The sequence below is a fragment of the Protopterus annectens genome, chromosome 4.part1, assembly GCF_019279795.1.
Source record: "Protopterus annectens isolate FY-2018-M chromosome 4.part1, PAN1.0, whole genome shotgun sequence".
Taxonomy (NCBI): domain Eukaryota; kingdom Metazoa; phylum Chordata; order Ceratodontiformes; family Protopteridae; genus Protopterus; species Protopterus annectens.
In genome coordinates, this window is record NC_056734.1 from 394,951,875 (window position 1) to 394,975,686 (window position 23,812).

At 40.7% G+C, this 23,812-nt stretch overlaps 1 protein-coding gene across 5 annotated transcripts in view; it reads left to right on the forward strand.

The window, feature by feature from the left end:
• LOC122800880 (LIM domain containing preferred translocation partner in lipoma) overlaps window positions 1-23,812 on the forward strand; it is a 3,822,027-nt gene that overhangs the window by 1,961,700 nt on the left and 1,836,515 nt on the right. The window lies entirely within an intron of this gene.

Genomic DNA, 23,812 nt, shown 5'->3' on the forward strand with positions numbered 1-23,812 from the left:
TCATGTAGTGTATTTGTCTTTTCGAGAATTTAGTGGTAGTCAGTGTACATAAGGTAATTTTTACATTGTATCAGAATATCCATGTCTACCACACTGGATGCAGAGATAGTAGGAAAGTGCCCATCCATGGTTGCAGGTCCTAATGTGTACGTGAAAAAATAGGAGTGGAGAGTGTTTGTAGTGGGATGAGGGAGAGGTGCTTACATGAATCATGCAATAGTCCTGGGTGCTGTAATAAGGTAACTAGCACAGTAAACTTTCACAGTATAATGAAAATAAGCAATGTTTCCAGATGTTTGCGTCTGTACAGGGCACTGGCACAGTGAGCAGCTCTGTGCATATGTGCCAAATTTATGCTAACACTGGAAATACAGAAAACTGATGACTGAGCCTTCTGACCAATACAGTGACTACACTTGGAGCCCTTTTGTGTGCTTCCCATCTCAGTTGGACCAAATAAACACCTAATGCAAAAGCACAGTAAAGGAGTGTCCGGAGTGAAATGTTGCCAAAACCATACTTAAAGATACAGATACTGCACAGCACTGTACTTTAAACAACTTATAAAAGTGTGATTATTCAATAAAAGTAAAATTGCTTCTTAGAAGGGGAGATGTAAAATATGTGCCCTCTTTCTTTAACTTATTCCCACCAGTATGTTGGTCATATAAAGAAGTTCTCTGTGTACTAGACATCTTCAGAAATCACATATTATAGGAAAGGAATCAGAAGATTGAGTGAAAGGGTAAATCAAGCCTAAAGATAAAGACATACTCTAAAAAATAAGGACACCATGTGCAGGGACAAATTAGACCTAAAATAACAGCTGAGAAGTCTGCCTTGGTCATACCTGAAGGGGGTAATTGAATCAGTGTGCTTTGCCCAGTTAACAAATAGAAATAAAGTACATTTATAACAGCAGTGAGAACTGGTGTTTGCTTCTGCTGCTTTGAGTGCAAAAGTTGGTAGTCGTATTTTTTCATTTAACCTACTTACTAATTTTTTTTAACTGTAAACATTTTTTAAACACCTTTATTAAATCATCACCATAGGCACACAAACATTAATAAAAAAGAAAAGAAAAAAAATCCTTCCTTCTTTTAAACCTCGTTCCTCCTCTGCATGTGTTGATCCCACATTTCCCATTTTTTATTATGTAACTTGCACCTACCCTTTTCCAAAGATCCCAGTTCCAGTTGTTTTATCTCTTTTACTATCTACGTTCCTTCTAGTAAAGTTGGTTTAGACTTTGATATACATTTTCTAGTAATTGCTTTTTTGGTAGCCATCATTGTTAGACTCAGCATGACCCTACTATGTCTAGGCAATTCTGATTCTGTGTCATAGCTCAAAAAAAAAAACATTTCCCTAGTTACTCCAATTTGCTCACCCAGCATCTCAAACAGTGTAGAGTGCAGGGAATCTTTAATGTCCACCAACTCATTACACTCCCAAAAAATATGTTCCCAGTTATCTCTTTCTTGCCTATCACACCCCCCAGCATTTGCTACCTGTGGAAAAATTCTGTGGAGCCTGCTTGGGGTATAAAAATATGTATGTAAACACTTCTAGGCAAAGATACTAAATCTTCTAGATTGTGTTGCATATTTGGGAGACATACATATATCCCCCCATTGTTTCCTTGTGAATTGCTTATCCAGTCAATTTTTCCAGTCCTTCCTAACCACCTCTGATTGATTCTTATAGTTATCATGCAATATTTTATATGCGGTACTAATTATGCCTTTCTTAACAGCAACATCTGTTCTAAACTCTACCGAAAACTCTACCAGTGTTGGTCTTTTGTTTAGGGCCCCCTATTTCTTTCTGTTTTCCTATTTATTTATTTATTTAACATTTGTTTACCGGGAAAGTTCGACTTGAAACAAGCCAATCTTCAGTGGAGGCCTGGGGAGAAAAGCTGCCGACACATGTCTTTGTAACATGGTAGGAACCCAGAGCACCAAAAGGAAACCCACATGAATGCGGGGAGGACATGCAGACTCTGAACAGGAGGCACTGCAGCCGAGAATCGAACCGGAGAACCTCTTGTTGTGAGGGGACAATGCAAACTGCAGTACCACTGTGTCTATACTCTGTCAGTCCTTGATATGGAAGGCAGTCTCTAACCTGCAGTCCAAATAAGCTCCTGGTACCTTCCCATTCTATTACCTTTCCCTCTGTAGTTATTTGCTTCCAATACTTTGGATCCTTTGCCAGTTTTCTCCAATATATTCCCGTCCCCACTTGGCTACTGTCTGTATCCCTAATTGCAGTCATCCCTATTGGCAGAATCTATTTTCTTCATTCCCGTATTGTCTTAGTTCTTAGAATACCATCTGCTACTTTGATTAAAATATCCTGTATGATCATTATAGTTCTCCCTAAAGGTCTGCACCCAAAATCCTAGTCTCTCCCTGTTACTTTAGCTTCCCTCCTGTTTCATCATCATCTATTTCCATTTTGAATTATAGTTTTCTGCTTCTGCTATGTATAGGAGCCTTTATTGTGTTGCTCTGAAATGCCCCTTCAACCCGGGTAATCCCAATCCTCCCTCTTCTGCTGGAAGAATAAGCTTATCCCACTTGACTCTTGCCATCTTCCCCACCCATATAAAATCCTTCAGCTCCTTGTTCATCACTATCCACAATTTTTCCTCTGGTTGCTTAAAATATGCCTGACCTGTATATAAAACTAAACGGACTAAAAACATTTTAACTGCTTGTGTCTTACTATGGGAAACCATATAACAGAGCTTCCTTTTCCTCAGTTTTTGTATTATTTTTTGTGTAGTCTCTTCCCACATATCTTTAGCTGCTACACTGGTATCATTTTTAATCCATACTCCTAAATACTTCATTTTCTCATGTCCCCATAAGTATGGATATTGCTGAAACAATTAATATATGGGTACATAGTTTACCAATATTGCTTTCCTGAAAAGGTTTGAAACTATGCTCCAGAGCACTGTAATGTCCCTTTCTGGTTTTGTCAGGTATAAAATAATGTCATCTGCAAATACAACCATTTTTTTCTTGACTACTATACCAATTATATCCTTGAATTTCTGAGTCTCTTATTTTCTTTGCCAGTGGTTCTAAATATAATGCAAATAACAAAGGGGAGAGAGGACACCCCTGCCTGGTTCCTCTGCTCAAGCAGAGATCATCAGAGAGGACCCCACCCACTTTAATTTTTGCCTACAGTCCCTCATATATATATTCCTAATCAACCTTATAATTTTATCAGAAAATGCAAATGCTTTCATTGCTCTGCTCATAAAGTTCAAGCTTAGTCTGTCACATGCTTTCTCTGCATCAAGACCTACCAACAACAGTGATATTTTCTTACATTCCACTTCCCACTGGATCATCACTGCTCTGTTAATGTTGTGAAATGTCTGCCTCCCCTCCACAAAACCACATTGATCCATATCACTTTTGCCATTTTTTTAGCCATTATAGACATAAACACTTTATAGTCATGATTTAGTATTGAATTGGGCCTGTATGAAACTGGATCTAATGCTTTCTTCTAGGATGTTGGTACTTCTCCTCCTCTTAAAATACTGTTAATCAAAACCTTCCAGATCTTTATCATTTTTTCCCTTCTAGCTTCCAAACTTCCACAGCAATACCATCTATTCCCGGGGACTGTCCCATAGGTTGGTTATATATATCACCATTTTTATCTCTTCTCCTTCTAGCCTGTTAGTAATTGAGCCTCCTTTACTTCTAACCTTGGCATATTAAATTCTTCCATAAACATTTCCATTTGCACCTTTTCTTGATTTCCATATTTCTCTGCTTTACACTTTCATAGAATTTTTGAAATATTTTAATTCTTCTACAGGATCCCTTGTTATCTTCCTTGTTATAGGCTCCCTAAGGTTGGAAAAAAGCCCTTTCTACTTTCTGTTGCCTGAGTCTTTATGCTAAATTTTTTGCATTCTGACTCACTTGGGATAGATTTAAAAAACATGCTGCCAAACACGTACTTGCCCACAAATATAGGAAATACACCCAAATACTTAGTACACACTTTACTGAATATTGGGAAACTTTATTTGATAGCCATCTAGCTTAATCTCTGTTAACTTATCTATTTTGTTGGACATAAGGTGTATCTGTAAATAGTTATTTGTTGTATACAAGTCTATATTACTTTCATTGTTTGGTCGTGCATTGTCTGTTACCATTTTGCATTGCATTATTAAAAATTGTTAATAAAAAAATTTTAAAAAAAGTTTTTGCGTTCTGGAGTTATCAAAAAGCAGTTGCTTAACATCAGTCTTTTTAAACTCATGTATATTATCGAAGTAGTCCCTTATTTTCTGTTCAGCATTCTACAGTTGCTCCTCTTCTTGTTCAGTGAGATTCCCCCTATTTTGCAATACTTTACCATTTGTTACTTCCTCTAAGTAATTCTTGTTACTTCTAAACCATATTTCCCTTTCTTTTATTTCCACTCTATTTTTAAATTCCACTTTAATGTTATCCCACTCCCTAGCTATACTTTCAGAAGAAATTTCTATTTCCTCTAATATCGCCTGAACAATTTCCACTTCCCATTCCTTAAATTTTATATTTTCAACAGATAGGTGGGAAAGTGCCAGTGTATCATTTTTGTTTCATTATCTTGTGTTTTTATTTTAGTTGTCATTGGTGTATCTGAAATAGTTATTGGGTATGTATGGGGGTCACAGTGGTGCAGCGGTTAATGCTGTCGCCTCACAACTAGAGGTTCTCTGGTTAGATTCTCGGCTGGGGTGCCTTCTGTGTGGAGTTTGCATGTTCTCCCTGCGTTCACGTAGGTTTCCTCCGGGTACTCCGGTTTCCTCCCACATTGTAAAGACATACTTCTGGAGCGTTTCTCCCCGGGCCTCCACTGAAAACAGGATCTGTGGAACCTAGTCGGACTTTCCCGGTCAACAAATGTTAAAATAATAAAAAAAAAAAAAATAATAAAATTTATCAAGACCTTCAATTAAATGCACATGTTCCTCTGAAATGTAAATTCTGTCTAACTTAGCCCAGTTTTTGTATCTTGGGGAATAATATGTAAATTCACTCCAGACTGCTACTACTGAATTCACAAATTCCATGCCAAATATTTTCATAAATTTCTTTAAAAATCTAAGCTCCTTTGTTATAGTTTCACTTCTGGGCCCCCCTAGACACATCTTAAGTGTTGCAAATCAAATTCCATTTCTCAACTGTAAGTAATATTCCTTGCTGAAAGTTGATTATTTCTCCCAGAATTTTTTAAGCTCCATTGCAGCAGTTTTCTGTGGAATGTAAATACATGCCAGTATAATCCTTTTCCCTTGCCAGTAGCCCGTTAGTACTACAAATCTGTCATTATTATCTTTTATATTTTCTTCTGTTATTATTGGAGCTCCTCTTGCAATTAATATATGTACTGCTGTCTTTGTTTGCCCCACATATTCTGCTGAATAACCATCTTGAAAACCTTTCTTTGTCAAATTTACATGCTAAGTTCTTTCCAAGTGTGTCTCCTGGAGCAAAGGTATGTGCACACTGCATTTTTATTATTATTATATTTACTCTTTCTTTTTTGTATATATCTGTGAGATCATGAATGTTTAAGGGCATTCTAAAAGAATCATATTCTTGAGGGATTATTATTCCCATTTATATACAACAGCTTTTTTGTTAAATGTCTGGTTACAGCTTTTGTGTTACATGCATGCACCATTTAGCAGGTTAATATTTTATACAGATCTTTCTTGTCATCTCCATTTGAGCATATGTTACATTTTGCAGAAATTTTTGTTTTATTGAAAACCCTCAAACAAAAATACACACACAGCCCAATACTCCCCTAAAACCTATTAACTTAATAATAACACACAAAACTAGGTACATAATAAGAGCGAACATTCTAAACTGAAAGCCACACCCACAGGCTAGAGAGACAACCAAAATAAAAGGTCATTCATGCTAAGACACATAATCCACCCTGTGCTTTTAGTAAGTGCTGTCTGGTTTTGCCTTATCTTTATAGCTCTCCCAGTTAAGAAAACACTTGAATGCTTTCAGTAAACATTTTCTCCAAGCCATTTCTCTTTATCTGATTGTTTTCTGCTAACATGTAAACCAGACACAAACTGCTAAGGATACCTTATTTACCAGAAACAAAAAAAATGTGTAGTAATCAGTATTGTTTTCCATTTATATACTTTTGTAGTAAACTTGTTACTGAATAAATCCTAGGTTTAACCCAGTCATTTCCATATGCAAATATGAGAAAAAGCACACTAATTTTTCTTTTATCATGCTGTCTTAACCAGACCTTTCCTATTTCCCTTTTTTTCCCCACATTGCATTGCCTAGATTTCTTAAAACTGAGTAAGGAAAAATAGAGAAGGGAGAAAAAAAACAAACAAAAAAAATTGTTTTACTTAGTTAAGTTTCATCCTTCACCTCCCTTCTCCAAAGTAGTTCTCCGAAGATTAATGACATAATGTAGGACATGTGCTTTAGAGTCCCCTACAAATTTAGCAAAGCCCACAAAAATCCAAATTTCCAAGTCCTCTAGTTCTGCCATGTTTCACAAATATAACTATTGCTTTGTAAACCAACATTTGTCTTTTTCCAAGTTACTGATTTTATTCTCTGAACATTAATAACATGAAGCAGGGTATATGCTTTAAAGACCCCTCAAAAGGTTAACAAAGTCCAAGGAAGTCCAGTATTTTCCGATTTTCTTGTTCTCTCATGTTTTAAAAATATAATTATTGCTTTATCACCCCACAGTTGTTGATTTACAAGTTACTAGCTTTAATCCTGTTCATCTCCATGTCCCCAATCCTGTCTTGGTTTCATTTCCAACATATTCCTGATTATTCTAGTTGTTTCTTATGTTTTCTTCCTTTTCTCAGGCAATTGAAACAGTGGAAAAGACTTCATGGGGTTAGTTTCTCTGTAGTCCTTATCACCAGAAGAACATGAAGCAGAATCACCTCCTTATTCACAGTTCACCCTTTGTTGGACAAACTTTTGTATTTCCTCCTTAACATGTACTTCATCAAAAAATGATTTTGTCCCTCCAGGGAAAAACACTTTAAAGATGGGTGGGTGTAGCAGTTTGAATCTCATACCTGCTTTTTGACATTCCCTAAATAATGGAATATATTTACTCCTCTTCTGCATGCTGTACACTGAGTAATCATTCTCCATAAACACTCTTTTAGCATTTTATCCTTCTGCCACAGTTTTGTCAGAATCAACTCCTTCTGCTGGTAAGACTGCATCTTTACTATTAATCTTCTAGGTTGTTTTCTAGTAACCAGATTTGGAGCATACACATGATGTGCCCTTTCAATTAACAGTTCCTATTGTAGAATACCAGTCCAGTTGCTTATTTTTGCTTTCATAAAATTAATAGTCTTTTACTTCCAGTTTCTCTGGTGCAGCATAACATCTCAGGTTTTCCCTACGTGCTCTATCCTCCAACCCTATTATTTTTTAAACATCTCTTCTTGTGCAGTCTCATATTCAGCCAGCCTTTTCCTCATTTCATCCTTGGAGTTTTGCAGTTCTGCCACCTTATCTGAATATCTGCTGAAAGCTTCTTCCGTTTTTTCCAGCTTTTTATTGTTTGTGTTGATATATTCAATCAATGTTTCATTTATTTTAACCAGTTCTGTGTGCAGCTGCTTTTTACTCTCCTCTAGGTTACTGGAAGTCATGTCTAGAACTTTTATTGCTTCTTGCTGAGCAACTGCAGTACTCCTCTGTCTGTGTTTCTCACCTTTTGTAACTGATTTTCTTCCAAGCCTTTATATTTCTTTTTTCCTGGCATCCAGGCAGTGCACTTAGTAGTCAGTTACTAAAATTTACCACTGGCCTTCTTTGCTAAATTTGTGTTTTCAGACTGGGAGAGCCAGAATTAAGCTGTTACTCAATATGCATCCATCTTGAAAGTCCTCTGTATCTATTTACTAATTTTAAGGGAACTTAAGGATACTGCAGGTAGATCAGCCTACCTTTTTAATCTATTTTTTGTCTTTCTTGTTAACAAACTGCAGAGTATCAGCTTTTTTCAATTTCTTGCTTTGACCTTCATATCCCATTGTAAAAGATTTTGGGACAGCTTGGTACAATGCCATCTGAACAATGAGATTTTTAATCACTCCTGGTTTAGCACAGATAGCCGTCATGGTTAGGGGAAATGTGTAAGTACTCATCATATACATGTGCAACCCTTCTCTGAAGATTCAAATTGCAAAATGCAAGGGAGAATAATTACCATGGGAATGCCTTGTTAGGCTTATTGAGATTCTCACAAATCAGTAGCCTAGTAAGTACCTAGAAACCTTGTGGTGTGGTAGGAGCAGGCAACTATCATACTGTAGCTGAACGAGGCTTTGTAATTTGTATTTAATGTTTCATTTGACTGTTTTCTTCAAAGAGATTTTATGCAGAATTTCTTACTTTAACAGATATTTAGGCCTGCCTGTAGTCAAAAATGTTAGACTGGTCTAATTAATAAATAAATACTAAATATGGCTTATAAAATCATGTTTTGGAAAATAATCCACACAGTTCATTAAAGTATAAGCTTGCTTTAATAAAATAATATATGTAGCATGAACAAGTTTAGTTCTAAAAATGAAATAAGATCTGTGTGGATCCTGTTTTGACATTGAACACTTTATCTTATATGCATTTACTTTTTAAATAGAGGGGATTTTTCATAGTAAAGGATTTTATTCTTTAAATTTTCACCTGGGCATTTGCTATTTTTTGTCTTAGCTATAGTGTCATCTCTTAAGACAACTATTTGATAGTTCAACTATCCTTTTTTCTGCTTTCCAAGTATATTCCCTGCTGTTACACAGCAATGTTAAACATCTTTCAGGCAGAAGGGGAAAGAAAGCAAGGAAGGAAGAAAGCAGTAAAGGCCTGCCTTCTCTGGGGCACAGTATTCCTTTCTGAGGAAACTACTTCAAACAGCACTATTCTCTGAAGATAGTTTACTTTATTTATCTGCAACAGTACCGTAAGGGGTGCATATACAATTGGAAGGGTCATGTGAAAATAAAAGCAACTGTAAGTGATTCTTTTTAGTGACTTGACAGGGGTGGGCATATTGACAAGATAAAGTTAAATATAGTCAATGTATGTGAACAAAATAGAACATGGTTGGAACAGTTTGCACAAATGAGGGCTACACTTTTGGAAAATAAATTATCATATGAAAGTGTTTAATTTGTTGGCTTTTAGCTGTTCAACAACTTTCTAAAAATAAAGGATTTCTTTCTTCCTAGTTTGTGTAATGTGTGCATATTGTATTTAAAAATGCATTTATATTATAAAAAAAATCAGACTCATGAGGAAATTAAATGCTAGAGTTAAAATGTAAGACTGTTTCCCTGCCATCTTTCCCCACTTTGCACACTTTCTGAGCGCATACATCTCAGAAAACCATACACCAAATACAGGGACTTGGGGCACACACAGACAGTAATCTAGCATTTGACCATCATGTGTCTATATTAGTGAGGAAATTGTTCTGTGTTGTGCAACTTATAAACAAAGGTATGGCACGTAGGTTGAAGGAAGTCATTGTTCCACTGTATTCAGCATTCATCAGACCTATCACTGAGTACCATGCTCCCTTTGGAATGTACCTAACCAGGCATATCCAAGTGGAAAGTCCACAGAGGTTCCTCACTAAAAGAATACAAGGTGTAAGTAATGTGTGTTATATAGACCACCTCAAGGCTCTATCCCTGTATTCTTTCTCCTACAGGCTGTTGAGGGGAGATCTATGCCTGACATACAAGGCATTGTTATATACCACTCTGATGGAGCTCCTGCATATCTGCAAAACAAACAGCACCAGACTTAAACCTTGCCTGTGATATCAATAGGACCTGCTGGAGAGACAGTTATGTATCCCAGAGACCACCCCATCTCTGGAACAGGCTCCCCTTTCATGTAATGAGTTTCTGTCTAACCCAATTGAAGTGTAACTTGGACAATCGGATGGGGATTAGGAAATTCATCCCTAGTTTTTGCACCTATGTCTATAATGGACACAGGCAGCCTGTAAATAGTTCATCTCCCAGGCCCCTTCTTGTAAATATTTAATCTCCCAAGCCCCTGCTTACAGTTATCAAGGGTACCAAAATTTGTCAGAGATTTGGGATGCATGGCTAGTCTCAAAAAGGCCCTTGTGGTTATTAGCCTAGTAAACACTGTGGACCTAAATGCTTACTGTCAACATTCTGATTAGAAGGTGTCAAGCTCACCAAATAAGTATGTAGTCTTATATCTATCTGTCTGTCTGTCTATCTAGCTATCTACCTTTGTTATGTGTGTGGACTGACTGGCTGTATATGCCTTCTTTAGGCAATAAGGTGTACAGTGCAGACATATTAGGAAAGCCTATCTATTCTGCTATCAACTTGAAACTTTTTACTTTATTTGATCAATTGTAGTATACAGAGTTAGATACCATTCTTCTCATGACTGTAGTGATGATGTTTACCCAGGCTGTTTATTGTCATTAGAAATCTCCCCAACCCCTTGGATCATTGGCGTATCATGAAGGAAATCTTACTGAGCAGAGCAAAAAGAAAAAACAAGACCAGGATTAAAATACAAGATTATCCTCTACTGAGCATCCTGTATTGATTTGAGAACAGTTAATCTGAAAATTTTATCTTAGTATCTCTGAGTTCTCAGTGCAACCAACCTTTGGGCTGCCATAAATTCTACTAAATGCATTTACTTGTGCAAAAATCTTATGACTCAAGCCTCGCACCATGTTGTTTAATAGTTGCAGAGAGTACCTTGTCTTTAATTCCTCTCTCTGTTCATCATTCAGTTGATCCTAGATTAGTTGCTGTTTATAAGTTTGGTTTTCATTGTTGGTACTATCAATTATGTCATTTCCCTCCAAATTAGACATGCAAACACATCTCCCACATGCACATAGATCCACTTCCAAATTACCATAATCTATTCTGTTTCTGAACTAATTGAAAGGTTTTTTTTTTATTTTTATTTATTTAACATTTGTTGACCGGGAAAGTCCGACTAGGTTCCACAGATCCTGTTTTCAGCAGAAGCCCGGGGAGAAATGCTCCAGAAGCATGTTTTTTTAGAATGTGGGAGGAAACCGGAGTACCCGGAGGAAACCCACGCGAACGCAGGGAGAACATGCAAACTCCACACAGAAGGCACCCCAGCCGAGAATCGAACCGGAGAACCTCTTGCTGTGAGGCGACAGCATTAACCGCTGCACCACTTCGCCGCCCTGTTTCGGCCGCCGCCGAAAGTGATAAAAGATACAACTAAAAAAGCTTAAAATAGGGTAAATTATGTTCCCACACTTGAACTGGTTGTGCCGTAACAGTATATATATATGGGGATGAAATATGTAGATGTATGTATGACAAAATCACGACATCTAAATATATATGTGAAGAGACTAAAAATGTAATATAAAAAAATTGAGAAGTTGTAAGCCCTTGACTATGAATATGGATAGTAAAGTAGAAGCAGTGAAAATGTTTCTAGGTGCCGTTAATATTATGTACAGATCATGAATATTTTTATTAACTAGAGCAGAAGTTGTGGATGATAATTAAAGAGTTAAAGGAATTTATATGGGATGGAAAGAGGGCAAGTGCTAAGTGAGATAAGTTGTATGTTCATCATATTAATCTCTGCTACACCATCCTTAAGTAAAGAAGGTATAGCCTGCCAAGAATCTCACAACCAGCCAGTTTCCAAAGCTTCATGGTATCTTCCATGGGCACAAAAAGTCAGACAGCACGAGCTGACCTGACGAAATTGAGAGCTTTCCTGTCACTGAAGAGAGTGCACCTCTGTGAGCTTTACAGGATTGAAGGTTAGCTTGAGCTGTTTCTTTGCTGGGCAGAAAAGTTTTCTTTGTGGAAGAACCTTCAACACATGCTGTCCCATGGAGCTATAGAATCATTTCCTCCTTCTCGGGTTGGGAAAGGTTTTTATTAAAGGATATTTTTTATTGGCAAAGAAAGAAGAGGCCTGGAAACCAGTTTTGGGTCTTTCCTTCCTAAACTTGTTTGTGATAGTGCCCAAGTTCAAAATGCTGTTACTTTACCTCCTCTTTCTCATTTAAGTTTCATGGTGACACTAGATTTAAAAGATATTTATCACATCCCAGTTTGTTCAGACTTCGGGCATTTCTTAAGGTTTTTTGTGTCTGGATCACATTATCAGTTCTCTGTCTTACCCTTTGGATTATCCACTGCACCTAGAGTGTAAACAGTGTGTCCTGCTCCATTTATAGCCCATTGCAAGCTAAAGGGTATCCATATTTTCCATATTAAATGACTTGCTTATTTTTGCAGAGACTTTTTCAGAGTGTCAGGAATATGTCTCTCTCTCTTGGGTGAGATCTCTTACACAAACTGGAATTTCAAGAGAAAATTCAAAAGTCTTTCTTAACTCCTTCACACATGATTCCTGGTGTGCTGGGGTATTGGCTAGACACCTCAGTTCAAACAGTTTTTCTTCATGAAAAAAAGCTCTAGATGTAGATCTATTCCCAAGGTTTTCCTGTCAGACTTTGGCCACTGCAAGGGAATACCTCAGGATTTTGGGTTTCATGGCATCTATGATTCTCATGATACCTCAAGCAAAACTCCACATGAGAAAGATACAATGGTATCTGAAGTCTCTTTGATTCTAGCACTGATATTGTGCCTTTTCATATCCCTGTACTGGAGTTTGTCAGAAGAGAAATCACTTAGTGGAGACAGCAAATTTCCATAAATCTAGGTCTCCCATTCTCTCCCCCACCCCAAAACAGTTTGTCACCACAGACGCCTTGGACTGTGCTTGAGGAGCAGTGTCAGGAGGGATAAAAGTGCAAGGTGTGTAGTACACCAAGGACAGATGTAAACACATAAATGTAAAAGAGATGCTCATCCTGATCAAGGTGCTCAACTCTCTGAATCATCCTTGGTCCCCAGGACCTCTTCAAATTGTTGCAAACAATACCACAGTCATGTGGTACATCAACAAGTGAGGGGAACCAGATCATACCCCCTTTGTAGACTAACCATGTTAGTTTGGGACATAGCTTCACAGCACAGTCTCACTTTGCAGGTACCCTACATTCCATCAAAGCAAAACTGTGTGAAAGACGAGCTGAGCATGATCAGGGCAAACCCTCACAAATGAAAACCAGATCAAGGGGTCTTCCAAGATGAGATCCATCTGGGGGCGTTACTTAAGTAGACCTGTTTTCTGGCAGGATTCTGCTCGAGGACTTCTTGCAAGAAGGCCTAGAAGGCAGATGCCTTTTCTTTTCATTTCCTGGGACAGGAATGTTCCCGTATGCTTTTCTACCCTTTTCACTGATATCTAGGGTATTTCTGTACCCTGTACTGTAACATCTCTGCAGATACTCTGTATATAGCTGGACCTATAGGTTTGATAAGAAAAACTGTAACATATTTGTATACATTTCTGAATACAAACTGTATTATTCATAGGCTTGAAATGCGAGACTGTAACTTGTATGTTAATACAATATGTTTGTGCATGTACTGTAACTTGCTTGTCTTTATCTGTTTGTAAGTTTGGAGCTTTTCTCCCCGGGCCTTCGCTGAAAATGGACATGTATCCAGTCAGACTATCCCGGTCAACAAATATAAAATAAAAAAAATCTGAAGATTTGTTGTAGTAACTCTCTTCTGGCCCAGGCAACAGTGGTTCTCCATTTTCTTGGAAATGGCCAGGAGCAATTAACCACAAGCTTACTCACAGAATGGATCTGCTCACACAAGATCAGGGGTGTTTGATGCACCACAACCCCAATCATCTTCAACTGCCTGAATGATAGGGTTTTAACTCCCTTTAGGTCCCTGTTTACTGAGGATGTGCAGCAGGTACTAATGGAGACAAGAAAGCCTGCTGGTAGAAAATCATATGTTAGTGAATGGAAAAGGTTTTCTAGTTGGTGCCATCAACACAACCAGCGCACATTTAGGGCTAGTTGTTTGATTTTACAGTATGTCTGTAAGATGTTATGTGATCCTATCTCGCCTACATTCTGACTGATGGGTTCGGAGCCGATCCCTCGGCTCCGACTCGGCACGCTTATGCCAAAGAGCGAAGTCTCTTATTGGCTGAGCTTATTATATCCCAGGATGCACCACTACCAGTCCCCCAGATCTCATTTGCCGCTAACAAGTGAAGACGTGGTCTCGAGCTGGCTGAGCTAAGTAGTGATTAATTTCACTAGTTTTTCTGTCAGGAATTTCTATTTTTCTTCAACAAAAGCTGTTTTAACAGCTATTCTTGTGTTTAGAGTGAGTTTGGTGAAATTTACTTAGTAAATTCTTGTGTTGTGAGTGTTGACTAGGAGTACCTCTTGTGTGTAAAGGCCTTTCCCGGTCTTTTTGATTATAGGTGACTTCTGTTTTGTTAGGGATCTCGGATCCTTTATACTGTGGATAGTATCCATTTCTTGTAAAAAAGGTCAAAGAAGAGAGAATTTCTTTCTAATTTACAGTGTTTGTACTGTGTTTTGGGCTTTAATTCACCGGAATGTCTCAGGTACCTAGGCCTTCAGGCTTTAAAAAGTGCACCAAGTGCAACTTTAAAATGTCGATCACAGATGACCACTCTCTCTGTGTTTATTGTTTGGGTGCAAAGCATTTGCAGGAGTCCTGCAGCGTGTGTCACGCTTTTTCCTCGGGGGTCCTCCAAGAGAGGAAAAATAAGCTCATATTAAAAGGTCTTGTAAAACCCTCCTTCGAAGAAGCTTTAGCATCCTCTCCTTCTCCCGCTAAAAGAAAGGGGCGTCGGCTCCGACCAGTCCGTCGGATCCGACCGCCAAAAGACATAGGCAGGTTTCTCCTTCGGCTCCAAGGACTTCGGAGCCGAGGGCGGAACGGTCTGCCTCGATGCCACCAGTCTCGACTCCTCTGGCTTCGGAGCCGATGGCTGGGGCATCGAGAGGCGGGTCACCTTCGCCGGCTCCACTGGTCTCGGAGCCGACAAAGGTTGTCCGCTCAGACACTTCCTCCTCGGCGCGAAGTCCTCCTCGGCACCGATGGAAACTAGTGTGGGTATTCCTTCGCGCTGATAGTCATCGAAGTCGCCGAGCCGGGTCCCCTAGCCCCTTGGGGCCGTTGGAGAGGCCATCTCGGACCCGCTCAGTATCCTCTAGGTCATCGAGGATGTCAGATTCGGACATAGACAGGGTGCTCCAAAGACTGTTCCAGTCCCCAGTCTTTCAAAAATTTGTTTCGGCTACGACCCAGTTGGCTTCGGAGCCGATGGCCCATGCCCATGTCATTGCCATTCCTCCTCCGACCGCTTCGGCTCCGTCGGAGCAGGTGCTGTTGGAGCCGGTGGAGATCTTAGGGTCGGCTCCGACCCTTACTCCAACCCCGGCCTTCGGGTCCGAGTTTGGTACACGGACTTCTTCGGCTGGACCTGGGGGTGATGTTTTGGGACCTATGCTGTCGGTTCCGAGCCTCCCTCTCGGTGCTTCGGCTGCGGGACTTCCGTCTGCTATCATGGCTCCGGGGACCGGACACTCCCAGGATTCTGGGGTCCGGCTTTCAGAGCTATGAGGAGTGCCTTGGCCAAGTCTTCTTCGCCATCTCTCCGGCTTTACCCGCACCTTCCCTGGGCGTGGAGACTGGGTCTTTGGCAGTTCCCCTGTCCTTAGGCAGCGGAGCCCCTGGGCCTGAGGTTACCCCATTGGGGTTCCCTCCTCCTGAGGGTTCTTCGGAGTTGTCTTCAGAGGAACCCCCAAGGAAGAGATCGTGCAAGAGGAAGCATGTGGACTCCCCCGAGTCTGTTACATCGGACACTGATCTTGATGATGCGGAGGGGTCCCCAAAGTCGTCCTCGGATGATGTCTCATTTGCAGACATCTTAGAGATCCTCAAACAACGAGGCGGCTGGATATCCAAACCCCCCTCTGCTGATGAGTCAGTGCTCCTCAAGGCCTTCGGGGCTCAGCCCTCCGCCTCCTGGGTGTCTCCGCCCTTCGACGAGCTCCTGGATTTAGTTTGTCGGAGGGCGTGGGAACATCCAGATACCGTGGAACCAGTCCCTTCTCGCCCTAACAAATTTTTGTCTGCCCCACCCGAGAAGGAGTTCCTCACTAAAGGCGTGGCTGTAGATGCCATGGTGGTGGCATCTGCTACACAACAGGACGTGGCAGAGGCTTCAACGTCCGTCCATCCTCCTAATAAGGAGTCTAGGAGCATGGACCGGTACGGGAAGCGCACCCTGACTTCAGCGGCCTTTACTTTAAGGTCCCTGAATTATTTGGCACATTTTACCAGGCTTCAGAGGGATCTGGTCAAGGAGCTGTCAGATTCCCTCTCAGGTAACCTACCTGAGCAGCTAGCCCAGTCGGTTAGCTCTCAGTTGGCTATCCTTGCTTCAATTTCTAACTCGTCCATGAGGCTCATTTCAGATGCGGCCGAAGGGGCGGTAGAGCGGCAGGCACAGGCGTGGCTCACGGAGACAAGCCTGGCTCCGCTTGTGTCGTTTTGTGGAGGCCTTCAAGTCTTCCTTCGCCGACGCTCCCTTTGATGGGTCCTCTTTATTTGGACCTAAGGTTAAAGACACTCTTACCCGCTGTGAGCAAGAAGGAAAAACTTTATCTGCCGTAGGTGCATGTTATTCCACTCCTTCGGCCTTATCCCAAGGCTAAAGGAGGAGGGAAGATGTGGTTCCGCAAATCACGTAAGTTTTTCCATCAACAGCAGGAAGATTCCCCTTCCAGAGGCAGAGGACGGGAAATTTTTCTGGGAGACGCCGTCCCAGAGGCGGCAGAGGGCCCCGCAATTCTGGAGACCGCGAGTCCTTTCGTGGCTCTTCAGCCTCCCACACTTCATGAGGGATTGCCCGGCTGTGCTGCTCGAGCCAGTCGGGTGCCGCTTTGCCAAGCACCTAAAAGCCTGGGAGTCAATCACTCAGGACAGATGGGTGCTTCGGATTATTGCCGGAGGTTACACCATCCCTTCACACACTCACCCCCACCGTCCAAAAAAATCCCGGACCCACCACCCAGTCAAAGGGAAATTGCAGCCGCAGAAGCTTTAAAGCTGCTAGAAAAAGGAGTCATCCAACCGGTCCCCACAGACCAGATCGGATCCGAAATTACTCAAGGTTCTTTTAGTGCCAAAAGACAGGGGACCTGAGACCAATATTGGATCTCAGCAGACTAAACCAATCCGTCACGAAATCCAAATTCGAATGGTCACGTTACAATCCATTCTCCCATTATTGGAGAAGGATGTTTGGATGTGCTCCATAGATCTCAAGGACGCCTATTATCACATACCGATACATCGGGCGTCCAGGAAGTATCTGCGCTTCAGCCTGGGAGACAGTCATTTCCAATTTTGTGCTCTGCCCTTTGGTCTCACCACAGCCCCCAGGGTGTTCACCAAATGTTTGGCAGTAGTAACGGCTCACCTGAGGAGTCTTGGATTCCAAGTGTTTCCCTATCTGGACGACTGGCTCCTGACTGCCACCACCAGTCATCTACTAATGGACAACCTCAAAGCCACCATCTCCCTGGGTGCTACCCTGGGAATTACATTCAATTGGTCAAAGTCTGTCTTGCTGCCCTCTCAGCGCATAAGGTTCATAGGAGCAGAGATAGACTCAAAATTGATGCGCGTTTTTCTTCATACCGAAAGGATCCAAACTTTACAAGGACAAGTTCAAGCCCTGATTTCAAGATCCAAGGCCCCAGCCAGGATGGTCCTACAAGTTTTAGGTTCGATGTCTGCCACGGTTCTTCTAGTTCCTCTGGCAAGATTGCACATGAGGATTCTTCAGTGGCTATTATCGACTCAATGGTCCTTTCAGGATCTTCCCCTCAATCACCCCATTATGATTACAGAAACATGCAAACGGGACCTTCGCTGGTGGCTTCAGACATCCAATCTAAATCAGGGAAGTCCTTTTGTTATTCCCTCTCCAGTGGTCACCCTGACGACAGATGCTTCCCAGACAGGGTGGGGGCATTGTCTGGGCAGGTTAGTTCAGGGTGCCTGGCTCCCAGACTAAACTTTTCTCCACATCAATGTATTGGAGATGAGGGCTGTACTTCTGTCCCTACAGGCCTTACACAAGTTTCTCCCTCAGGGCATAATCGCCATCCACACAGACAACATGTCGGTGGTCTGGTATCTAAACAAACAAGGAGGGACCAGATCTTATCCCCTTTGCAGAGAGGCCATGAGGGTGTGGGAATGGGCTGTAGCTACCAGCCGTTTCTTGGTAGCGACCCACATTCCCGGGAAATCAAATATATTGGCAGACAGATTAAGCAGGACAATTCTCTCTCCTCACGAGTGGTCCCTAAACGAAACAGTAGCAGCTCAGGTTTTCAGGAGATGGGGGACGCCGTGCTGCGACCTGTTTGCAACACCACAAAATACAAAGTGCAAAAGGTTCTTCTCCTTGACTCCACATCAGGGGGAAGCAGCTATGGATGCTCTAGCACAACCTTGGCCAACAGGGCTACTTTATGCTTTTCCTCCGATTCCACTTCTCTCCAAAGTCATTCAGAAAGCTTCTCAATTGGGGTCCACAATGATACTAATTGCTCAAGACTGGCCTCGTCAGGTATGGTTTCCTACCTGAAGAAACATGCGGTGGACGATCCTTGGACTTTAGATCTAACTCGGATCTGCTAATTCATCAGTCGGGACGACAACATCAGTCCCTTCACACCTTGAAGTTGACAGCTTGGCTCCTCCACTTCCGACTTTAATCAGAAATCACACATTAGACCCGGAAGTTATTCACATTTTATCTTCGCCCACAAACCCACCACTAAGAAATTGTACCTCAGTAAGTGGAAGAGGTTTGCTATCTGGGCTCAACTCAGGGGCTTAGACCCTATCACTGCTCCAATCCCAGAGGTTTTGAAATTCTTAACATCCCTGTTTAATCAAGGATCTTCTGTCTCTACTATTAAAGTCCAACTAGCGGCTATCTCTAAATTTCACGAGTCCATGGATCCTCCATTGATGAGCAGCAGATTATGCAAAACTTTCATTAAAGGTGCGGGCTGTTAAGACCCCAGTTTTTCATCCTGCCTCCGTGGGATCTTGATTTGGTGCTTCGTGCATTAACATCTTCCCCTTTCGAACCGGCTGCTACATGTGAGTTAAAATATCTGTCTTGGAAAACTGCCTTCTTAGTTGCAATTACCTCTGCAAGAAGAGTTTCAGAGCTTCAAGCCCTATCTATCAAACCACCGTACTTGATTTTTCACAAGGATAGAGTATCACTTAGGCCTAATCCATCTTTTGTCCCAAAGGTCTGTTCTAATCTCTGTCTCCAACAATCTCTAGAGCTACCAGTTTTCTTTCCAAAATTCTCCAATGAAGCAGAATACACTCTCCATAAATTGGATGTTCACAGGCAATTGCGCTTATATTTAGACAGGACTCAGCAAATTCGTAAATCAGACCAGTTGTTTGTGTCCTTCTCAGACAATAAATTGGGTAAAACCATCACAAAAGCTACTATCTCCAAATGGATTAGAGATTGTATAATTCAGGCTTATTCCTCTTCGAATAAGCAACTTACAACATCTATCAAAGCTCACTCTACCAGAGCTATGGCGACTTCTATAGCTTTTCATTCCAAGCTCGCTATTTCTGAGATTTGTGCTGCGGCTACTTGGTCCAATCCGCACACCTTCATTTCCCACTATAAATTGGATGTGGCATCTAAAGGGCGAGCATCATTTGGTTCCACGGTACTCAGGAGTGTTTTCCAGTGAGCCACCCAGGATTCAGGTGCTAGGACGCTGTCCCATCAGTCAGAATGTAGGCGAGATAGGATCACATAACATCTTTTAGTTATGTACTCACCATAACTTCAGATGTTTGGGATCCATCTCGCCTACATTCCTAATACCCACCCTCCTTCCCCCTGCCTTGGAGATCAGAAGAGATTGAACGGTTTTGAGTTCTACTGTTTTTATCTTGTTTCATCTGACGATGTTATATAATCAGTGCGTGCATGTGTGCATGTATGCGGACAAACTAGATCTGGGGGACTGGTAGTGGTGCATCCTGGGATATAATAAGCTCAGCCAATAAGAGACTTCGCTCTTTGGCATAAGCGTGCCGAGTCGGAGCCGAGGGATCGGCTCCGAACCCATCAGTCAGAATGTAGGCGAGATGGATCCCAAACATCTGAAGTTATGGTGAGTACATAACTAAAAGTTATTATCCTTTGGCCTTTCTTACTCTTCCATCAGGGTTCATTTATCAGCCATTTCAGCAAGTCTGCCTATGGACCCTCCTCATTCAGTGCATTGTCATGTCAAAATGCTTTGAAAGGAGTTTTGTACAAGAGGCCTTCAAGAAAACTGGTGGACTATCCTTGGGAGCTTCATATTGTGTTAGAGAAGCTAACACTTGCTCCATTTGAAGCAGCTAATCTGGCCGACTTGAGGTTTTTAATATCAAAAATAGTTTTACTGATTGCTCTGACCTCTGCAAGAAGAATATCCAAGTTGCAAGCTCTTCTGGTGAGTCAGCCCTATCTTTTCTTCCACAGAGACATTTTTTTTCTGAGAACTAATCCTTCTTTTACATCTAAAGTTGTTTCTGAGTTTACTTTTAAGCCAAACTATCCTTCTTCCCATTTCTTTCTGAGGGAGAAAAGATACTCCATACCTTGGATGTCCATAGGCAACTCAGATGCTGTCTTGACAGAATTAAACCTTTCAGATCAATTGGATCAATTGTTCATTTCTTGTGAAGGTAAGAAGTCAAAACAGACTATTTACTAATAGTTGTCTAAGGCTATTGTTATGCTTACCACAGTAAGAATTTTCCTGGTAGTGTCAAGGCCCAATCTACTAAGGCATTGGCTTCATCTATAGCCTTTTGGGAAGGGTTGGATTATTATAGAAGCAGCAGCTTGGTCCTTTGTACATACTTTTACAAAGTAATATAAGCACTGTTCTTAATCTAGGTCTAGATTAGGCTTTGCTAGGACCATTCTTCAAGGGCTGCTGGACTCTTTTTTTCCACCTCCAAAATGTATCTACCAATATAGGTAAGGCTACTGCAGCAGTGATCAACGTGTTGAACATAGTATGTATCATAACAGTAGATGTTCAGATGGGCACTGCTGCAGTAGCCACTCCCTCACTCATTCCCCCTTGTTATTTAGTGTGTTGTTTATGCCAGGGTGTGGATGGCTACTTTTTGTTGTTCCTAGTATTTTTCTTTCAAGTCTCAACCTCCCTCCCTCTTGTTGCTATAAAAGCTTTGCAGGTCTTGGTGCCCAAACCTATCTTTTTAGTCAGCTCAGCTTGAGATGACAGTTTGGGTGTGTGGAAGGTATCCTGAAGCTTTTGAAGCTTGCCTTCTTTTATATTCTTGGCCTGATATAGCCTGTATAGCAAAGGCTACTGCAGCAGTTATCATTCAGCCATCTACTGTTGTACTTTCTTCCCACAGAACAAGATGGTTTACAATGACCCAATTTGAAAGGATACTTTAGAGCTTCACAGTTTGTTTATTTTTTTTATTTTAACATTTGTTAACCAGGAAAGTCCGACTTGGAACAAAGCCAATTTTCAGTGGAGGCCCAGGGAGAAATGCTCCAGATGCATGTCTTTGTAATGTGGGAGGAAACCGGAGCACCCGGAGGAAACCCACACGAACCCAGGGAGGACATGCAGACTTCACACAGGAGGCACCCCAGCCAAGAATCGAACCGGAACCTCCGCTGCCATCCTGCTCCGTTCAGTTAAGGCTGATAGGAATAATACAAGCAAATGACTACAAATTAAATGGAAAGAAATGACACTGAAATGAGGATGGGGTTCATGAAATAAGGAGAGAGTAGGATTTGGAATGCAGGCCCTTAAGGGGAACTGTAACAACCATGCACAATATTGTGTTTACAAAGTGTCAACAAGTATTTTGAGAACTAAGCCAACACATGAATGGAGAAAGGAAATTTTACCAATAGGGATGGCTACAAGTAGGGACATAAAAATAGGTAAAAGGGATCTAGAATTTATTGGAGAAAATTAACAAAGGAACCAAGGCACGGGAAGCTAATTACTAGGGATAGAAAACTTTTATAGTAGCATGAGGCCAAGCAGAAGTTTGGATTACAAGGTGGAGACTGCCTTTTGTACCAGGGAGTTATAAGACTGTAGGCTACCAGGGAGTTATAAGAGTGTAGGCAAAGAGAAAGAGATGGATGGATGTTAAATGAAAGGCCGGTTCTGCTTGAGTTTATAGTTGAGTCTTGAACAGTAAAAAAAATGGGGATAATTAGTAGGGCATATAAAATGATTGATAGCAATAAGAATCAATCAGAAGAGGTTTAAAAATAATGGGAAATGAGAATGGAAAGGTAATATACAAGGGGAACAATGGGAGAATATGGCTGCCATGAATGCAACAATATCTAGAAGGTTTAGGATTTTTGCTGGAAGTATCTGCATATATAATTTTTATATTCTTAGTAGACTTCAGAGAATTTTCTACAGGTAGACAACAGTTATTGGAGGTATGGTGAGAACAAGAGGGTTACTTGGGAACATGGTTTTATGGAAATGCAATGAACCAGTAAATTAAAAAAAATGCCTACAGGGTACTTTGTCAAAATGCAGTGGGTACAAATTATTGCAACTAAAGAAATTATTCTTTTGTGCCAGGATATAGAAACGGAATTGCTTAGACATTGCATTAAAATTAGTAGGGCCTTATTGTGGCTGCCAAAAAACAATTACTGTAAAATGGAAATCTAAATCTAAACCACCTATAATGGAATTAATATTATTATTTTTGACTGTAATATAGTTATTGGATGTTGTAAAGGAGGTAACATAAATGGGGTAGGATCTTTAGAAAAGGGAAAGAACAAACTACATAGAAATAAATTGAATCCTTGGGAACAATACATACAGAATAATGTTCAGGAGGAGGAGTGACATTTCAATGAAGGCAGATTTTGAGCAGGATATATAAAGTTAAATTCAAGAATAGAAATCCTTCATGTATAACTCATGAACATGAAAGATTTCTGTAAAGGTTTGCAGTCACTCTTATAAATGTAGGTGCACCCATGTGACCTTGTAATGTGTGAAGTTAATAAAAGTGTTAAAAAAGCTAAGAAAATAGTTCTATTCTTGACCCAAATGATCTCCAGCCCTCACTCCATCTTTTCTGTGCAGAAATAACAAAGCAACTCACCCACATTCTAAACATATCATTAACTATTAGCAAAATTTAATTCCCTCAAACATGCCGTAATAATACACGTCTTCAACCTCTCCTGACCAACAAACTCCTAGGGCTTTCAACATATCTCAGACTTGTATTCACTAATATTTAAAAAAAAAAATCACAAGCAAATAATGGTCTGCATAAACAAATGTCATCTGTTCATCTCCTCACAGACTCCCAGGATGTTGTCAGGTCACAAGTCCTCTTATTATCTAGCCATACAGTTAGTAGCACAACTTATTATGATATGGAAGCAATCATCATGACACTAAAGGATCCACTGACTTTGAGGGCTGTTGAATATATATAAACCACCCTATAATCTTGTTGAAACTAAATAAACTAGGACTAAGCAATGAGGCGATCAAATGAATGTCACATTAACTTGAATATTCGTCCTTCAATATATAAAATGGAGACCAGCTTTCACCATCTGGCATACCACAATGCTCAATTCTAGAGCCAGTACTTTTCTCATCATTTCATAAATGACTTGGCACTCGGCATAAAGCTCCAGTATTGTCT